The following is a 20,533-nucleotide window of genomic DNA, read 5'->3' on the forward strand; positions in this document are numbered from 1 at the left end:
AACGGTATTTTATGACATCTATGACGAAGAGTCGGACACGACTGAACTGAACTGATGACGTCATGACGTTAATTCCGGTTATTACGACATGATCACATCGCGTCCGGACATAGCATCACGTTAGGTGATAATCGAAGAAATCACCAGTTGATGATTCATAATCACGTGGTATGCCTCGGAATTTCGTGAAGTTTGACACTTCTAGCGAATAGACATGTCGGCGATGGATGAGCCATTACCAGGCTTTCGCCTTAAAATGTGCGTGTTTTCGAATGTGTGATCTATAACAAAGCGCATACATACGCGTGATATCTAAGGAAACTCACTGATAAGGACAGTGCTGCTGGAATAGTGCATAACACTATCTGACTAAGGGTCATTCACATCACCACATAACTGACAACACTGCCGGGGTAGGGCAGTGATAGGGCGCTCGTGTACCGTGCCAAAGGACGCGGGATCAAATTCTGGCCTCGGCAGCCGCTATTTCACTACAGTCGAAAAGCTAGGTGCCCTTGTGCTGTGCTGTGTGAGTGTACATTGAACAACCCCAGGTGGTCGGAATTACCACAGCCTCTCACTACAACGTCTCTCATAGCCTTTGTCGATTCTGGACATAAACCACAAAACCAAACCAATGACAAAAGATACTGCTACTGTTGCAAATAACTGCGCTTTTTTTACTAACTTCAATTATCTTCACAGCGCCTCATTGGGCTCGAATGCGTTCGACAAGAAAGGGCAACAAGACAGGAATAGCTTTTGGTGCACGGCATTCAGCCTTTTTCTGACATTATGCGGTCATTTAGGGTACAATTGGAAAGAAAACATTCTTTTTCCAGCCTTAATCGCACTTAACGCGATCGGTCAGTTCCTCTCCAACCCCACTCCCCAACAATATATCAGCTTACCGACGCAGATGGCTCTTTTGCAGCGGCATCTAGCAGCAAGTCGTTTAGTGCCTTCATGGAGTGCTGTCCGGTTTTTAGACCACTCTCCTGAGGCAACTGGACACGAGACGACAGCGAAGGCGCAGCGCTGATTGGATGGTTGCCTGTCACGTCCCTGCCATCGTCCTCCTGAGCCGCTTCCTTGGCTTCCACCACCTGCATGGAAACAAATACACTATGGGCACATACTCCGGGCATGTGACAATCATAATGAGGACCCGAAGGTTTCCGGGAATGTCTGCATCTCTAAGAATTGCAATACCATTGCACTGCGCATTGATTAAATTAAGGTTACAAAATAGGAACAGCTTTTTAGGGTGTACATGCGTCCAGCCTGAAAGGTATTGCAACTTCTTTATAGTGGAAGAAAATTTATATTTAAAAAAACAAGAAATGCAAAGGGATCGGAGTTTTAAAGAGGAGTTGTGTTTTCTTATGTTTTCGTGTACCCCCAGTGGCTAAATAAAAATAGCATACGAATTGAAACTTGTTTCAGATAGGAATCTCATTTTTCTTAAGCTTATGCAGTCATATACCTTTTAGGAAACAAAATTGTGCGCGAAAAATAAGCCGTGGCAACGAATTCGTTTGCAGATTGCCAAAGACGCTTTTGGAGGACAATTTTACTTGACCTCAAGGCAAGAATTATTATTATGAATGTTGACCACAGTGAAAATAAGTCAACTACACATCTTACCTTCCTGATTTGTACCTATCTATAGGATTGTGGCGGACTTCATGAACGTGGAAGAAACATTCAACAGAACTTTATATTACTTGACCTACGGAAAAGCAGCAAGAAGAGGAAAATTGAGACGTCGCCGAAGAGGACTAAATTATAAAGTCGACAAAGCGGACGAAGCTCAAGCTCTGGCTTAAGAACACTGGCCTATGTAGCAGCAACAATACGATAAATATATTGCCGTTCAAACTACCAAAACATCCTCATTATAATTAGTGGAGATGTCGCCTTTTCATAACCAGGAGCTCCGAAGTCGCATTTTGCCCGGCCTACTACCATGAGACGCTACAACCAAGTCTGGCCCGTTTTTTCCCAGCTCGATAATCTCTTCGGGACCATTGCCGTAGTGCGACCAAACCATCTTCAGCGGCACGGACGACCTGACGTCGAGGACTGGCTGACTTCATAGCAGAGTGCGAGTGCCTACAATAAGTGAGATGGCAACATAAAGCTTACAAACGTATTCTTGTATTTAGGTGGGGTCACCAGGTCGCGGTTTCGAAACCACTAAGCTGATATTTCTGCATGGGCAGGGCTTAGAACTAGACTCAGGACGCTTTTGGTCCCGCGCTGTTCGGAAACGTGCGATGAAAAACGGCGACGTTCTTGCGCAGAGCAGCAAGCTACATGGTGTATGTTGCCACACCATGTATTTCACAAGCTACATGGTGTATGTTGCCGACTTCTGCAAACGCTTTATTTCATCTACGACTGAAGACAAGATGAAGCGTGGTTTCAAGGTATGACGAACTCCACAAACAGCGTCTCATAACGCGCCGTACCGCTACATCAGATGAAGCACTATTGGCACTGAATTTTCCCGGTGCTCCTCAGGATCAGCCAACGCTTCTCCAGCAAATACAACTTTGTGCGAGAAGAGGTAGCTCGAATGTTGTACTTTTATTCTACCGGTTTGACCTATCATCGCTGTCGCCTCCTCTACAGCGTTGCTGAGATTCTAGCAACTACCATCCCAACCCTTATGTTCGGCGCGCGGCTGACGTACGCCAAGAGTGCAATCCGGTCACCGCTTTCCCCTGCCATGCCAACCTACACGTCCCCAAACTACTTGTTCAATCATCGGCAAACCATACCCCCCTACCACCAACGCAGTCTGCTTGGCCTAGCACTTCTCCCCGCAATCAGAATCCTCGCGTATACAAGATAACCGCCGGATATGCTATGTCTGCGGCGTAGCTGGCCAAGTAGCACGGTGGTTCCGTAAAAGTGGATCCCGTTTTTATGTCTACGGGTGCGCTGTAGCTTACAAAGTACATTTAACCGAGCATGAGTCCGGTCGTCCGCATCGGCATCACACTACGACATATTTCGATTCATATACAAAACGGTTGCTATCTACCCGCCGCCGGTCCCACTCTCCTATTATCCGCCGATCTCCAACCTTTTAGTCGGAACACTTGGCTCCGCTGTTGTGGAGACAAGAACTGCGCCCTGAGTAACTGTGTCAAGCTCAGTAAACAGTACTGATTTCGTCGAAAGTATTGATGTTCATGCGCTTGTCGACACTGGTGCTGCGCTGTCCGTGATTAGCTGTAAACTGTGCCGCAAAAGTGATGGAGCCGACTCCCGATATTTCATTGCGAACCGCAAGCGCGAACAGATTCGACCACTCGCTGCATGCAGCACACTGCTCATTATAGAAGGCCTTTCCTACATTATTGTATTCATTGCTCTCGCTTACTTTTCTTATTAAATAGTCCTTGGATATGTCCTTTTCTCTAAGCACCATGCCATCATCGATTCCGCACTTGATCACATTGATTGTTTGAAGGTTTGCGACACTCTCGTAGACACAGTCCCTGCTCCCGCTGCGCCCATCCTCGCTGCCGACGACATTGATGTCACTGCTTTCTTTTGTGTTCTTGTGCCTGTGACGTGTGTCACCATCACTGACGCTACTGCGATATATACACCGTATGTCGCTTGCATTCATTGAAAATATGTGCTGCTTCCGCATTCCGTGCTCAAAGTTTGTGGGGCTAGTAGCACTCTGCACGTCGTCAACCCGTTGCCTTTTCGAACGACTTTACTTCGAGGACAATCACTTGGCTTTGATATCGGTGATCAGGCTGATGCCTCTAGTAATATTGCAGACCTTATAGCGCATCACATTACTACCCTCACTCCTCCCATAGGAGTCATCGACTCGACCACATCTGAAATTTTGAACTGTTTTGTCAACGTATCTCTACCGCCTACCCAGCGCGCCCAGCTTGTCGCCTTGCTGCAACGATTCAGCGCCTATTTCGACTCTCAGCAAACATCGTTGGGACGTACGACACCAGTTCGCCTTCATTGCCACCCTGGTCTCCAAACACAACTGTGCCAGTGCATCTACCGAGTCTCAGCCACTGAACGCAGCGTCATCAGTGACGAAGTAAATGCCATGCTCTACAGCAGAGTGATCAGCACTTTTTCAGTACGTGGGCTACCCCCGTCGTGCTCGTAAAGAAAAAGGACGGCTTCACTTGGTCCTCGGTCGACTACTCCGGCTCACCAAAATTACTAGGAAAGACTCGATGGCGCCCTTGACTGTTTGTAGAGAGCACTCTTTAAAGCTAAAGCATTACGTCGCTATGGCTTCCGGTTCCGCCTTGCATGGATGAAGTGGATTATGAAGACGGCGCGAAAGGGACGAGGACAAGGAAGGAACACCAAAATAACAGGACAGGCGCCAAAGGCGTGGAGTGCGGACGCGCTTCGCGTCGGCTCCGTGCGAAGACGGCGAAATTCGCCAGTAGCCCGAACCAGTGGCCTATTTTTCACCAACAAGAGTCCTGTGAAGGTGAGCGCCACGCCCATACCAATTTTCGACCCGATCTGGCCAGTTTTCGGGCCCCCACGGCCCATTTCGCCTTGAGCCGCCGTGTCGCCCGAGCTAGGCCTCGCTCCGCTGGGAGCTAGGCCTATTCCGAACGCGACCTCCAAGTACAAAGCCATCATGACGGTGCAAGTGGCAGGCGAAGCTATTGACCCTCCGGACTTCAATCCGCGGGACTGGACTCACATCCTCAGCGTTCTCGCCCGCACCCAGGAGCAACAGCAGCTTCACCATATCTCCGCTATGCAGACCGATCAGGCAGACAAGCCTACCACAGACGTTAGAGCGGCATCATCTGCCACCCCAAATACTAACAAGGCCCTGGCATCCGAGCAGCTGCGAGCCGCCCGCGCTGCTGCACAAAGGTCACGACAGCAGCCGCCACTACCGATTGAAGATTACAAGGTGATTTTCCGCTCCCATGGGGGCTTCACCTCACCTCAGTACCGCCACGACAGCTGCTCGTCTCAATCTTGAACGCCACCGCTTCACTCGAGGAGCCCACCCGCATCCAGTTATGTGTTCATCCCACCAATAACACGTGTACAATGAGCACGCCACATCAGACCGACGCACTTATGCTGGTACAAATCACCAAAATTAATTACCAAGACACCCACTACGCCGTAGCAGCCTACATCGCACCCCCGGACGGCGCGGTGAGCGGAGTAATCTCGAACGTTTACAGGAATGAAATCCCCAGGTAGCTACTGGAGGATCTCGTGAACAGCAATCCCCGTGCTCCAATAGTGGACGCTCGACGCATGGGCGCCACTCGATCAATATTAATTACTTTTAGAGAAGGACAGGTTCCTCGCACAGTTCTTTACGGTGGGGGACTCCACAGGTGCACCCCTTACAGAGGCCACATGGACGCTTGTATCAACAGCAGACAGCCAGGTCACAGGACAGATGTGTGCACGCTGCCACGTACGAATAACTGCCCGAGGTGTGGGAAACCACATCCCAAGGAGACTATCCCTTCCTGCACTCCGGAATGTATTTTATGCGGAGAAGCACACATGACGGGTGCGGGGATATGCAAGGCTAAAGGGCGAAGACCTGCAACCAATCCTGCAACTCACCTCTCTCGTAAGGACAAGCCGCCCGGAGAAGCTACTCGGAAGATAGCACTCAACGCCACTCGATCCACGTCGCTTCGCAAAGGAGAACGCGCAAAGGACCCACAAAAGATGTCATGGGCCGACCGAGCAGCCGAAGGCATCTCTAAACAAACCCCACCACCCCAGCCAGATCAGGAGGATTCACGCGACAAGGAGCTCAAGGTCCTGCGGGAAGAGGTAAGCCGCCTTTCCTCCCTTATACAGACCCCACACCAACCCTCCTCATCCACCCTCTCTTCCCAAGCTGTACCTCCCGCCTTTTCTCCAACATCCCGAGCCACGCAACCACCGCCCAAAAAGAAACGTACATCAGAACCTCCACCTGTCACTCATGATGCTCTTGAGCAAGTTCAGGCAAAATTTGAATCAAAGCTAAAGGCTTTAGAAGCCCGGATAGATTCCAAAATCGACTCCCTCTTCATCCAACTCGAGAACAAAATTGACTCGATGTTCTCATACTTGGTTCATACACTCGATATGGGAATGACCAGCATAGACACCCGAATTCAAACCTTAGAGCACACACAAACCGTTATCCTGAAGCACATCAATCTCCAACTACCTCCTCTTCATCCCTCGCAACCACCACCCTCTTCAACCCCTAGTGCGCTTGGCTCCCAATGTCTCCACTATGGCGGGGCAGCAACTTATTGCCCATTCTCCAGTGGAATTGCCGCGGCTTCCGGGGCAAGCGTGCGTCTTTCCAATTACTCGTTCCCATCCTCACCCCGTCACCCCAAATCATCCTGCTCCAGGATACGGCCACTAGAGCATCACTGTCAAGTTCTATGCCCTACCACTCAATACCACGGACAAACCCAGGGTGGCCGCGCTTATTCACAGTTCAATCACCCACCAAACACACACTATTACGTGAGAGACACACTGCGTTATCACGGAAATAATGCATCACCCACACACAGTGCCCTCCATCTTCATTGCAAATATATACCACCCCACATCTCATCCAATGTCTTCCCTGGAGACGCTCTTGAGGAACCTCCACCGACCCGCTGGCAAGCACCCTCTCCTCATCGGAGGGGACTTCAACTGCCAACACACCGACTGGGGGTACAGTTATACTACGGGCCGTGGTCGATGCCTCTGGTCCTTAGTCCAGGAGCTGCGCCTCACTACACACAACAATTTCCACACACCGACGCGGATCGGCACCAGCGTCAGCATGGACACCAGTCCGGACATGACGCTCAGTCGCTTCCTCGGTGGTGTCACCAGGACAATAACACAACACACACTGGGAAGCGATCACTACATTATTAACATCTCGCTCCCCTTTAAACAATCCCACCACACACACATCACCCACAAACTGGTGAACTGGGACGCCATCCGCGCATTGCGGAAGGACGACACAAACACAATGATCACGGACATCGAAGAGTGGGTGGAATCACTTATGACCGATGTCCAACACAATACCCGGCTAATTACAACCACACAGGACACCCCCACTCTAGATTCCCGCCTCGCCCACCTCTGGGAGGCGTACCACAGCTTACTCGAGCGTTGGAAACGCAACAAGTTAAACAGAACGCTTAAAAAGCGACTGGCCGCACTGCAGACGCAGATACAACAACACGCAGAGGTGGTCTGCCGGTCTACTTGCAGGGAAGTTTGCGACGGAATCGCCGGAAAACTGTCCACCAAGCGATCTTGGCAACTTCTGAGCCATCTCATAGATCCAACACAGTCCAGATCCGCTACACAACGCCATGTTACACGCCTCTTACACACACACAACAGCGACCCGGACGCTCTCATTGACACACTTCAGCGAACATACACCTCACCCGGCACATCCGACTCCATGCCCCCCTACTTAGGAAAACCTAACCCGGAATTAGACGCTGCTATTTCGAAAACGGAGGTAAGAGCAGCCCTTCTGACGCTCCGCACAAATTCAGCATCGCGACTGGACAAGATCTCCAATTCTATACTCCGCAACCTTGATGACAAATCAATCACACAGATTACAGATTACTTCAACAAATGCTGGGTGGAGGACACCCTCCCCCAGTCCTGGCGACACGCCAAGGTAATATTTATACCAAAACCGAACAAGTCTCTCAAACTAGAAAACCTGCGCCCAATCTCGCTCACCTCGTGTCTCGGGAAACTTTTCGAGCACGTGGCACTTGAGAGATTGACACTTCACATGGCGGACAACAACAACCTTTACCCACACAGCATGGTGGGATTCCGCCCCCATCTTTGCGCTCAGGACGCCATGCCGCAGCTTACCCACGACATCTTCGACCCGGCTATCCCGGGCCACACAAAGGCAGTCCTGGCTTTGGATCTGTCCAAAGCTTTTGATCGCGTCAAACATCAGGCGATCATGACTGCCCTTTCTCCTCTGAACATAGGTGTACGGATGTACACTTATGTCCGGGTTTTTTAACGGACCGCATGGCTGAAGTTCATTTCGGCCCCCTTATCTCCCAACCCTACACCCTCAAGAGCGTCGGTACTCCACAGGGTTCCGTCCTCTCTCCTTTCCTATTCAACGCCACGCTTATTCCACTCGCCCAGAAACTGTCCACGATACCTCATCTTAGACATACCCTTTATGCGGACGACATCACACTGTCGACCACACACAGTACTGATGGCGACATAGAGGGTACCTTGCAAAGCGCCGCATCCCTCACACAAGAACACGCCCAGAGCATCGGACTCTCATGCTCCATAGAGAAGTCTGAGCTACTTATACTTCGACCCACGACCCGCGGATGCCCCACCACACCGATTGTTATCGAAGTCGATGGCGGTCCCGTCCCAGAGATGAATACGCTCCGGGTTCTGGGACTTCACATCCAGAACAATGGCAAAAACACCTTGACTCTCAAGAAACTAAAGCGGGTGACAGGCGTGATATCGCACCTCATCGGACAGTTTCGGGCCATTACAGAGGCATGAAGGAGAACGACCTATGTCGTCTAATTCATACCTTCGTCATCAGCCGTTTTTTACACACAGTCCCCTATCTCTGACTCAACAGGCAGGAAACAGACGCCTTGGACGTCATGTTGCGCACGGCGTTCAAGACGGCCCTACATCTCCCAATTAATACTTCCACAGAACGCCTTCTACAGCTTGGTCTCCACAACACTATTGGGGAGCTTGTGGAGGCCTATCGCCAAGCCCAATACTTGCGTCTCACCAAGACCTCCACCGGTCGCCATATCCTGAAGACTTTAGACACTCGTGTCCCAGCGAATGACCCTACCCTCCTTCCCATACCTCGCCCCCTCCACCAAGACCTTCTCATCAAGCCTCTCCCTCGCAACATGCACCCCCAGTATAACAAGCAACGCCGCCGAGCCTGAGCAGCTGCGCTCCACAAATACTACGGCTCCGAAACGGACGCCGTATGGGTGGACGCAACACCACCTACCGCCGTATTCACAAAAACGCCTTCGCTCGAACTTCTACTCCAAGCGGTCCTCGAGGCCTGTTTTTCGTTTCACAAAGCAATCTCCACTCGAATCGTTCCTCCAGTGGCGGAGAAAACTTGAGTTTTCTCGAGAATCTCGAGTCTGCGACGACGCTGCCTTGGCCGCCCCTCGACCGCCACTCCGCTTGCAAACATGGCCGACATCGCATCGCTCGCTCTCTGTGTGGAATTCGTTCTACCGGTATACCAAAAGTTTCACGAAAGAAGATACGACAAAGATGCACCGAACCTTTCGCTAAAGCATCAGCTGAGAGTGACAGTGACCCGGGACTTCTGGCACGCTATCGTTTTACGAATGTGGTCATGGCTAGCCTCCGGCCGTCCCTGCCGCTCACGCCGAACATGGGTAACCGTGATCAGCCACCGACGTCTGTGTTGTTTGATCGTCGCATCGTCGCATTGCGCGTGTGTGGCGCGGGCACAAGTCGTCACTGGATAAATGGATAACCTTTTCGGAGCCCACCGAGTGCAAAGTTGAGGCGCGATTTGGCCAAATGGTGAGCTCGCCCGCGGCCGGAGTTGAGCTGCGGCGGCGCACTCTCCGTGGCTCGCCCCGCGCGCTTCCGCAGACGGCACCGAACTTGTGGGGGAACAGCGTGTTGTATCCATTAAGCTGGCGAGCACCGGAGGCGCGGTGGGACTGTTCGGACATAAATGGCTTGCCCGTCGATCGAGGGTACGTAGTACGTCTGCGGACGCGCGGCCGGCGCAGCGCTGTCGAGGGAGCGCGTTGGTGTACTCCTCCTACGAAAGGATATTCGCGGCCGACGAAGAGCATAGCTTTTCAAGCACGTTTTCAATTAGGGCTCCCTACTTGTTTGGAAACTGCGCGCGGCATTTTCTTCTGGAGGGTCGAATTCAGCGTGCATGAGCTGCAATGCGCTGCGAAGCAGCACGCATGTTTAGCTCGCCTCCGAGCAGGCCAGAGCCATGCTCGTAGGAGTAGGAGTTCGCGGCTTGTACTTTTTTTCCTGCAATGTATTGTGACACCCGGCAATAAAAAAAAAGGTAAAAAAATAAAAGTCGGTTAAGCCTGTCAATAAAACAAAAAAGGCCTGTCAAAGCCTGGCAATAAAAAAAGGCAAAGCGGCAAAGGCCGAGCGTAGATCTCACACCAAAAATAAACCGAAGTATTCACACCATTTCTCGAAGTTTACGTCACCAGCAGCGACTGTTGCCAGATGCGAAACATTTTCGGCCATTTTTCACAGCCGCCCTTTTCATCCAGCCCACAAAACAATTTACACTATGCTGTTAACATCGAGGTCGGTTGCGAAAGTTGTTTAGAAGACTTGACATGAAAAACAGTATGTTGCGCAGTTCAGCACGCAGTTTTCGGGCCAAAAGTTCATCTTAATCTCGTCCCCATATGCCACTTGCGCTGCTCCGAGTGGAGGAGGTATTCTCGAGGAGAACTTGTCGGAGCAAACGCCGAGGAGCGTTTATGAATCCGAATCGGCCCTGGAGTGCAGTAGCGGCTGTATTCTCCGCTCCAACGAGTGGAGGTGGAGCGTCGAGTCGAGGCGCGCTTGTGAATACGGGCGCTAGACTACTCAAGGCCTCTCCGCTCCTCCTTGACGTCATCACACTACGACGAACGCGTACCGTAGAACGCGGAAGCTGCGCGTTGCTGCGGGCTTATTCTTGTGTCACTAGAATTGTGGTTGTTGCCGCATGCGAAAACATTCTTTGGTGTTTTAAGCCCCGTTGTTTAATAATAACAATAATAATAATAATAATAATTGGTTCATAGGAAAGGAAAGACGCAGTATCTGTCACACTTGTTTCTGTGGACACCTGTGGAACCGGAACAGTTGGGGAAGGGAGGAAGGTAATTCATAACTTTTCAGTCGGCTCCAATATTGCAAGTACACGTCTGTATATTCGTGCAGCGAATTTTCTAAAGATTAATGTTTCAGGAAACAGCACATAATCTAAATGGATTTATGAAAACCCAGAGGCACTGCTTTGATTGTGCTAGTGTTAGTATAACGCTACGGCTATAAGCATAGCTTTAGAAAGTCAGCTCTATAAATGCTGGGACATTCTGTAGTCTCTGTACTCGTTTTGGAAACAAATGGGAAGAAAGTTTCGCAATGATTTCATAGCACTCAAAAAATACTCTCGAGAGGCACTTGTAGCTGGACCAGAAAGATACGCTGGGCAGTTTGGGAGTATGCTTGGTACTGCGTCAGGTCGAAGTCGTACCAGCTTCAATCACTTTTCCTGTCTTCGAATCCACGTAACTTGTTTTGTCGACCATGTCCGCAGGCTTAAAGGGATGTTCGCGGCCTAGGATGTGAAATGAGACGTTAGAAGGATGCAATACCTGAAGGAAAAAAAAACAGCAGCCCTACCTTTTAAGGTTATAATGATCGCAATTTAGTTTAAAGTCCGCGCGCACTAAATATCAGTAATACTGTGTCTCTTAAGTCATATTCACGTAGTATAAAATAAGGTTTGCACCATAGCTATGGAAACTTTCTTTTTTAAGGCGGAAGCCTTTAATGGCTCATACTGTCGTGAACAGTGTGTGTCCCGCTTTTGCGGCAGCTGTCACTTGGCGTTCCTCGGTGTGCGTTCAAGTGTGGAATTCAGATGCAGGAACGCTAGACAAGATTAGATTTCTGGAGGAAAGGCGCAGTATCCGTCGCACCTTCTCCGACAAGTGTGCGTTTGGATGTTACGCCATCGCGATCCTGTCGCGTGGCGTTCCTTGGCGCGCGTTCAAGTGTGGGATTGCAGATGTCAGGAACGCTAGACAAGATGAGATTTCTCGGGCTTTCGCCTTCCACTACGTGCTAACGTCCCTCGTTATTTTTAAGGTATGTATCACGTACACATATTCTCGGAGTATCTATGTAGCGTTAATGATGCAAAGAAGTTGTCGATAACAAATAGTAAAGAGGAATATTTGCCTTACCACCGATCGCTTTCCTGGTGTGAAATCGGCACGATGGATGGCTTTTATCCACTGAGCCCTTCTCACTGGGTCCGATGGGAACGTGGACTCTCACTGTATCCCCACTATATCCCCACCATCGTAGTTTCCGTGGCACCGCGGTACACAGCAATGTCCAGGCATTCTCAAAACGTGCACACTTGATGAAAACACTGCAGCATCAGCGCAGACCTGTCACCGCCACTCATCCGGTGCTTATTTCTAAAAAAAGATCAGCAAAACTTTTGCGACACACGTTGCACAAAGGCGAAATATCGCACTGCAAACACCACCTAGACTAACCACTCGAACCCCTCGCACCCGCCTCCCGGATATGCGCCGAGACGGGAGATGACGAAAGAGCTCCGTCGTAGTGTGATGACGTAGGCGCGAGGAGGAGGAGGATATGAAAAGGCCTTTGTAGTCTAGGCGGTGTTGCTCCTGCACCCTTTGTAACAACCCCAACGCCACCCTCGCCCATATCCTGTTCCAATGCCCGGCGGATCCTCCCCCGCGGGGTCTAGAGCACCTTACCACCTGGGAGGACTGGGAGACCCTGCTGCACTCTGAGGACCCGGTTCGGCAGAAGATCGCCACAGACTGGGCTGCCGACGTCATGAACCATAGGAACATGAACGTTTGAGTGTAGTGGGGCCGTGCGGGGGCCCAGGGGCATGCATGCCCCAAACTCCTCTGTTTTAATAAAGTTATTACCACCACCAGCACCTACGTCGCTATGTTCAAAGGTTTCTGTCCGCAAGACCGTGTCCACAGGCCGTGTCCGCAGAACGTGTCCGCAAAATCGGGTCCACAGCAGCTGTCATTCAGATGTGGTAGAGATTAAAGAGCAGTGTCAATAGATATAGGTTGACAATATTGGGTCCAAAAAACAATTATGCCAATCAGGTAATTAGGTAAATAATTAGAATAATTGGTTAACAGGAAAGTAAAGGCGCAGCCTCTGCAACGCGTGCGCTGTGGACAAACTGATTAATTTATAGGAAAGGAAAGGCGCGGTAACTGTCTCACTTCTTTCTGTGGACACCTCAACCGCACCGTAAGGAAGAGATGAAGGTGGGAGGGAAAGTGGAAAGAGAGAAAGAGGAGCCGTAGTGGAGGGCTGCGGAGTAATTTAGACCACCTGGGGATGTTTAACGTGCGGTAGTGGGTGATGGTGATTGATAGGAAGATGAAGGGGGAGTGCACTGGCCGGTTGACTGCCGACGGTGTCGACACCGCCACTGCCGGATGCAGATAGTTGGAGAAGGGGGAGGGGAAGAAAGATGAGGGAGAAAGAAACGCAGGCGCTACGCAAAACCAATCATGCCCCCCAGGGCGTCTACAGGAGCGTGCGCTGACACATCGCGCCGTCGGCTGCGGTTGCCCGCCGTGCGGACCACTTGGTATGGTGACGCCACACCACGTATTACGCTGACGTCACGACAGAGGAGAGACGGAGGACCGGCTCGCGCCGCCGGCTGCGGTTGCACGCCGTGCGGACCACGTGGTATGTTGATGTCACACCACGTGATACGCTTACGTCACGACAGAGGAGAGACGGGGACCGGCTCGCGCCGTCGGCTGCTGTTGCACGCTGTGCAGACCACGTGGTATAGCGCAGGTTTATATACAAAGGGGAGACGATTGCGCTCGCCTCCGCGGGGTTGCTCTGTACAGGTGGGTCACCGCTGCTTGCGGCGGGGGCTGGCCTGGCACCGAATTTTTATCTGTTGTCAGCCGTCATTGCACACGCCACCGCTGGTGGTGTACGACGGCTGATGCTGCGGCGCGCGTCTTTCTTTCCCTCTTGCTTTTCATTCTTCTCTATATTCTCTTCTATCTGCACGAGGCAGCGGAGGTGGCTCAGCTACAGAGCCAGTAGCAGGCCCGTGTATTTTTTTTCCTTCTTCCTACAGCCACAACAACAACAACCTCTGCGGAGTCTCCCCTGATGGGGCTGGTACAGGTGGGTCACCGCCGCTTGCGGCGGGGCTAGCCTGGCACCGAATTTTTATCTCTTCTAGGCCGTCATTGCACACGCCACCGCTGGTGGTGGACGACGGCTGATGCTGCGGCGCGCGTCTTTCTTTCCCTCTTGCTTTTCTTTCTTCTCTATATTCTCTTCTATCTGCACGAGGCAGCGGAGGTGGCTCAGCTACAGAGCCAGTAGCAGGCCCGTGCTTTTTCTTTTCCTTCTTCCTACAGCCACAAGAACAACAGCGCCTCCAGTAGATCCTCAGAAAAGGTGGCGATGCCTCCAGGGAGTGCAGCCGAGCGGTGGAATGAAAAGCGAAGGCTGCGGCGTGCTGCAGAGAGCCCAGAAGAGCGGGAAGAACGTTTGGCCAAGGAGCGTGCTCGGCATGCGGCGCGGCGACAACGATGCTCGACTGATACGAGCAACGCTTCCACTAGTATGGACAGTGAGTCTAGTCGTACGTCTACACGTTTGGAGCGTTCGAATGCCTCTAGGCGACGGAAGTGTGCCGAAGAAACCCCCGAACAACGAGAGCAGCGACTTGAAAAGTGGAAAGCCGAGTTTAGCAATCAATATGCTTCGCATCTGACCAGGCTTAACCAAGCTAAGCCTCAGCCAATTTTATCGTTTCGCTTTGCAACAAAAAACTCAACGTAGTCAGCGCTTTGCCCCCCTATCTTTCTCAGTCGGTGTCGTAATGGTGCGCTGCTTTCCAGTTCTCAATATGAATAACCGACTGACCCGTACAACCACCATTGCAAATTAGAAGGAGAGTTAGAGACAAGCTGACAACTTTAAGATTTAAATGATTTTTCTAGGTTCTGAGCCTACGGTAGAGTGGGGAAGGAATAACGTAGTGACGTTGAGGACAAGCGGACGGTCAAGTTTGAAAGCGACAATGTTTATGGATCTTCTTGGCCAAATCTCCTCGACGATAATTGTTCGTGGCATGACTTCTACTTTCCTAATGCCTAATGGCGTGATTTTATCCTCCATTATGCAGCCCTAGCTACAAAGGACCAGAGAGGAATATAGAGTCCTGGGATGCTTTAATGATCAGCGAAAGCAAAGATGTCCAGTAGAAAATCATCCATGTGGTCCTGGACACCTCTAAATCACAAGAGATTTCGCCCTGCTGAAAGGGGAGGAAGATTCCTTGATGGGAGAAAATAAAGGTATCCATGATCATCTTCTTGTGACCAATGGCAAGTCTTGTGAAAAAAATATTAAAATCAGTACCAGCATTAAAGATTCGCCCTAAGCGTAGACACGATAGAGCCATTAAAATCGTTTTTCCAGTTGGAAAAATTTTTGTAATTGAAGGATAGTCACAGCTTGTATTGTTGTCAAATGACTTTTATAAAATATTTCCTTCAGAATTGAGTGTGCTCAAATCGAAATGTAAAGTGGATTATAACAAAGGAAATGCACAGCACCTATCATATATAGTCGTTGGACAGCTGAAAAGTGACATAAGGGGAAGGATGGTAGGAGTAAAAGCGGAGAGAGAATGAGTAGTAGCGGAGAGCCTCAGAATAATTTCCACCATCAGGGGATCGTCAATGTGCAGAAAGTAAGATAGAGGTGCCACAGCCCCGACCTTTCGTTCTTTCTGCTTCCATTGCCCTTTACGCCGTTGCTACTCCCCATACTACCCAAAAGCGCAAAGATTTGCCACAGAATATCCGCCATGCAATACCGTTAAACTTCTCCCCGAGCACATGCATGCTGGATATATAACAAAGCCCATCGAAAGATAAAAGCTACCCACTTCTCTTGAATATAGGACAGACAGCCGGATACATCATACGTGGACGCTGATCGCCTTGTTAATCATCACATGGCCATTACTGTGACAACCCTAGCGGACACTCGCCTCAACAGGGCCCCTCTGCCCACCACAGAACCGAGTATTGCGGAAGAAGCAACCATCGTTCTGGCTACCGCCACTAATGCACAAGCCACAATCGTGTAACACTCCCGCCCTCCCTACTCGAACTATCTTTTGCGGATGCATCGGTTTCGCCATCCTTCGGATCTTCCTCGCTAACCTTCAGCAAGGGATCAGCGTGATCTGGATTCCGGGAAACACGTCAATTCCTTGCAATAAATCTACCCATTGATGCGCTCGCACTCCTTCCCCGGGCCTCCCATTTCGTGTATCCCACATATGACAACCCGATTCGTAGATACACAGTACTGTTTGAAAACTACAGGCTGCCTCACGATACACAACCACCCCTTTCTCACCCTGCCTAACTAAGAGGCAGCAACTTACCGCAGTCTACAGACTAATGAATGTCTTTCACCATCCCTTTTACCCCGCTGATACATCTCCCTTTATAATCCTGATCAGTTGCGGCGAGCGGGCAACACTCTACCACATGGTTTCGGTGTGCCATGTTACAACTTCTAATTGTTCACTCGCTCAATCTCTGAATAGAAGATTGTGAGGCCGCCCTTCAGGACCGCTTCCCGGAGAGCGAGCAATGGCTGGCTCACCACTTTGTTACTGCAGCCACGGCCCACGTCGGGACCCTGGACTGAGGGGTCTACTCACTGATTGAATACAATAAAGATATTGCCCTTTTCTTGCACGGATGGCTGCAGCCATCCAGCTTCTTCCACTACACAAAGAGAAGTTTATTGACTTCCAAACTGATAGAGCACGATACATTGACACTGTGAACCACAATATACATACACTTATATGTAAAGGATACCGAATAATGTGCCAATACAATACAGATGTTGTAAGTCACTTTACATTAACAGTCTTATCTTCGTATCAGAGTCTGCTTATCCTTTATACAATTTCAATCAATTGGTACAAAAAAGGGATATACAATAATAATGGGAGAACCACTCAAATCTCTCCATCCCAATGCACTAGAAGGGGAAAGGGAAAAAAAGGGGGGGGATGTACATGCATACATGTTATGATCCAACGCGCGTTACATGTGGTCATCAATACAACAATGTCGGCATCGTTAGCCCATTTGGTCTCACAACAAAGAACCGTGTGTGCCAACGCTGCAGAAACCGCGCCTCCCCGTCTAGTTCGAGCCGCTCTGACAGGTATTCCCAGAGCAGGAGGCGCAGGCTCTGCAGCGCCGGGTACATGGCTCGTACTGGCTGCCTGCGTGCTTCCGCCAGGCAGCGGCGCTTCCACAAGACAAAAAGGGTACATGCCACAACTAGCCGCGCGAATGCACCCCGCGGTTGGTTTCTCCGCACCGAAAACATACGGTGTACTAGGTGCCACATAACCTTTGACACCCGACACTCAAAAGCGAAATGATCGCCAATCTCCGGTGCTCCGCACTGCGGGCACTGATTGTTGGGGACAACCCCCCATCGATAGAGGCGATCCCGGGTCGGGAGTACGCCCCACCGCTGTCGCCACTCGAAGTCTTTAACTTGGTCTGGCATTGTGCTTGCGGCCCATGTTCTCCATCTCCTAGAATCGGTTCGCTCCGCCTCTTCTGCGCTGAGGCGAGCACACGCCATGAGGGCGCTTATCTCGGTTGGCGGCACTTCCTCTATGTTTACCTCTGGCAGCTCTACATTAAGCGTTTCCTGGAACCTGGCGGCCGCTTGGTAGAAAGGGTGCGGCGTTTCTGCTCGCGGCCCCAAATGTCTTTGAGGGGTGAAGGCCCTCCTCGCAGTGCTTAGCCAGTACAAGAGCAGGGGCCGTCCTGGGTAATCTGCTTGGTCCAAAAGGCCGACGACAAGCTTGGTCAGCATAGTCCGCGCAACCGTTTGGACGCACGGTACACCGAGGCCTCCTCTACTACGGGGAAGTTGCACAAGATGTCGCGCCACTAGGGCTGTCTGTCCTCCCCAGAGGAAAGTGCCTACAAGGGAGGAGAGTCTCCCTGCCGTGCGCCTTGGCATCACTGCCACTCTTGCCACGTAGAACGCAAAGGCAAGCGCGCTGTTCTTAATTACCGCAATTTTGGCGGCCGTTGACAAGTCAAACCGCGCAGCGTTTGCGAAAACCCTGTTGGCTTTGTCGATACTCAGGGTCCAAGTAGCTGGGGATACTCCTCCTTCTTGAAAGAGTACTCCCAGTACCCTAACAGCTTCTACCAAGGGGATCGGTTCTGGTAGTGCCTCTTGGAAGCTGCCAAAGCGGAGAGCGTGACTTTTTCCTACATTCAGTTTTGCTCCCGAGAGCGATGCATATTCTCTAAAGACTGTCATGAACCTCTGCAGGCTTTGTCCATCACGCACAAACAGGGAGATATCATCGGCGTACGCCATTATCTTCACATCGTCTTGTCCTATCCCCGGAAAGCCGCGGATGCGACGCTCGCTGACGACGCGCCGCAGCAGTGGGTCCAGTGACAGGACAAACAGTGCTGGAGACAATGGGCAACCCTGCCGCACTCCTCGGGTTACCGCAAAATTGGGGAGCAACTCCCCGTTCAATAACATGTCACACGACACATCTTCATACAGAAGCTTTATGATCCCTATGACTTCTTCTGGGATCCCATAGGACCTTAAAACTTGATATAAATATGGGTGTTCGACCCTGTCGAAGGCCTTAGCCTGATCCAGTGAAACAAACACTCCGCTCACTCTTTTCTCCTGTGCATATGCGAAAACGTCCCGGGTGAACGTGAGCGCTGCAAATACGGAGCGTCCCGGTACCGCCGACGATTGATAGGGGCAGATTAAATCTGCCAAAAAGGGCCGGAGGCGCTTGGCAAGCAGAGAAGTAACCAACTTGTAATCACTATTTAATAACGTTATTGGTCGCCATGCCTCTGGAGATGACGGCGATGCTCCTTCTTTGGGGATCAAAATTATGCGTCCTGCTGAGAAGGATGCAGGTTTCCGTCCATCCCTGATGACCATGTTGACCAAGGTAGTTATCAGGCCGCCAAGAACATCAAAGAATTGCCAGTAGAAGGCCGCCATAATGCCGTCCGGACCGGGCGCGGATGAGTGTATCATGTCTCTTAAGGCTTCCAACACTTCTGTGCGTGACGCTGGGGCACTAAGTGCCGCACCCTCGGCTTCGGGCAGAGCTGGTAAGTCGTCACAGAAGGAGGCAATATCTGTCTCTCCATCAGCTTCGTTTCGGGAGGCCGACGTAAATCGCGCGGCAAAGTGTTCTCGAAAGACTTGCGCGATCACAGCCGGATCCTCCAAAATTGTGCCCTCGCCCATGTCCACACTCTCCACCCGTTCTGTCCGGCCATCGTGCCTGCGCGTGCTTCGACTGTGCATCAAATCCGCCGTGCACTCGGCTGTGGGCGGCGCATCCCTGCTTTGTGTATCCTGGTACCCATCTTGCAGGATGCGGTGATATCTTATCCTCAAGATATCCAGGTATTCTCGCATGACGAACGATAACTCGTCGGCCCTTTGAATTATCTTCATCCTTCTTAGTACATCGTTCAGCGCAGCGGTACGCCGTGCACTTTTCTTCTTTCCTGCCCGGACGAGAATTGCCCGCCATTCGGTTGTCCCACCCCTCGGGTGACAGCTGGTTAATGTCAGCAATAGAGTTCGACACCTCCGCCCGAATGTCGCTGACACTCTTGCCATCCAGCATTAACGATGCGTCCATACGCCACAGATTCGGGCGCGTCGGGCGGCCTGCTGAACATTTCAATGTGGCCATGACAGGTACATGATCACTAAACTTTGCCATATCTTGCGGGAGATTTAGCACCTCGCAGGAGACCAGGAGGGGCATCAAACAGGGAGGGACGTAGACTCTATCTATACGGCTAGAGCTACGTGTGCTCGTGCGAGTGGCCATAAATTCATCTCCATGTAGCACCACCCACGCATCCGAGAGGTGGACCTGGCGCACGAGTTTCCGTAGCTCTTTTGCGTGGTAGCAGGATGAGCCCTGCCCTGGTCCTCTAAGGTCTCGCTCCGAATCTAGGACACAGTTAAAATCTCCCAACAAAACATGAGGGGTGGAATCCAGAAAGAAGGGCGCAATGGATTTGAAGAAGTCATTGGTGAGTGCCCTTGTAACTGGAGCATACACGTTCACGAAACGAGTCTTCCGCCCTTCTAAGAACAAATCCACCGCAATAACCCGCCCGTCAGGACCGTATGTGCAATGCGCTCCATTGCGAAACGCGGGAGATATGAAAATAACCCCTACACCACAGCACCGTGAGTCTGTTAGCGAAAAAAAAGCATCAACATGAAAGCGAGAACGAAAAGATAGTACATCGGATGGAGTGCGTAAATTGCACTCTTGCAAAAATAAGACATCAATTTGGTGTAGTCGCGCAAAATGAATAATTTCGCGCTGCTTGTCAGGGTTGCGAAACCCTCTAACGTTAAAGGTAACAAACTTAAAAGAAGCCATGACAAATAAATGGAATGAACTCAAATAACACAGCAAACTGAGAAACTATAGAACAAACAAACGATGCAGACAGACTCACAGCACGGTGCAGCGGGTAGCGTCCATGAAGGCGCAGCATTGCAGAAGTGGCACTGA

The sequence above is a fragment of the Amblyomma maculatum genome, chromosome 10, assembly GCF_055883805.1.
Source record: "Amblyomma maculatum isolate TAMU_Amacu chromosome 10, ASM5588380v1, whole genome shotgun sequence".
NCBI classification, from domain to species: Eukaryota; Metazoa; Arthropoda; class Arachnida; order Ixodida; family Ixodidae; genus Amblyomma; species Amblyomma maculatum.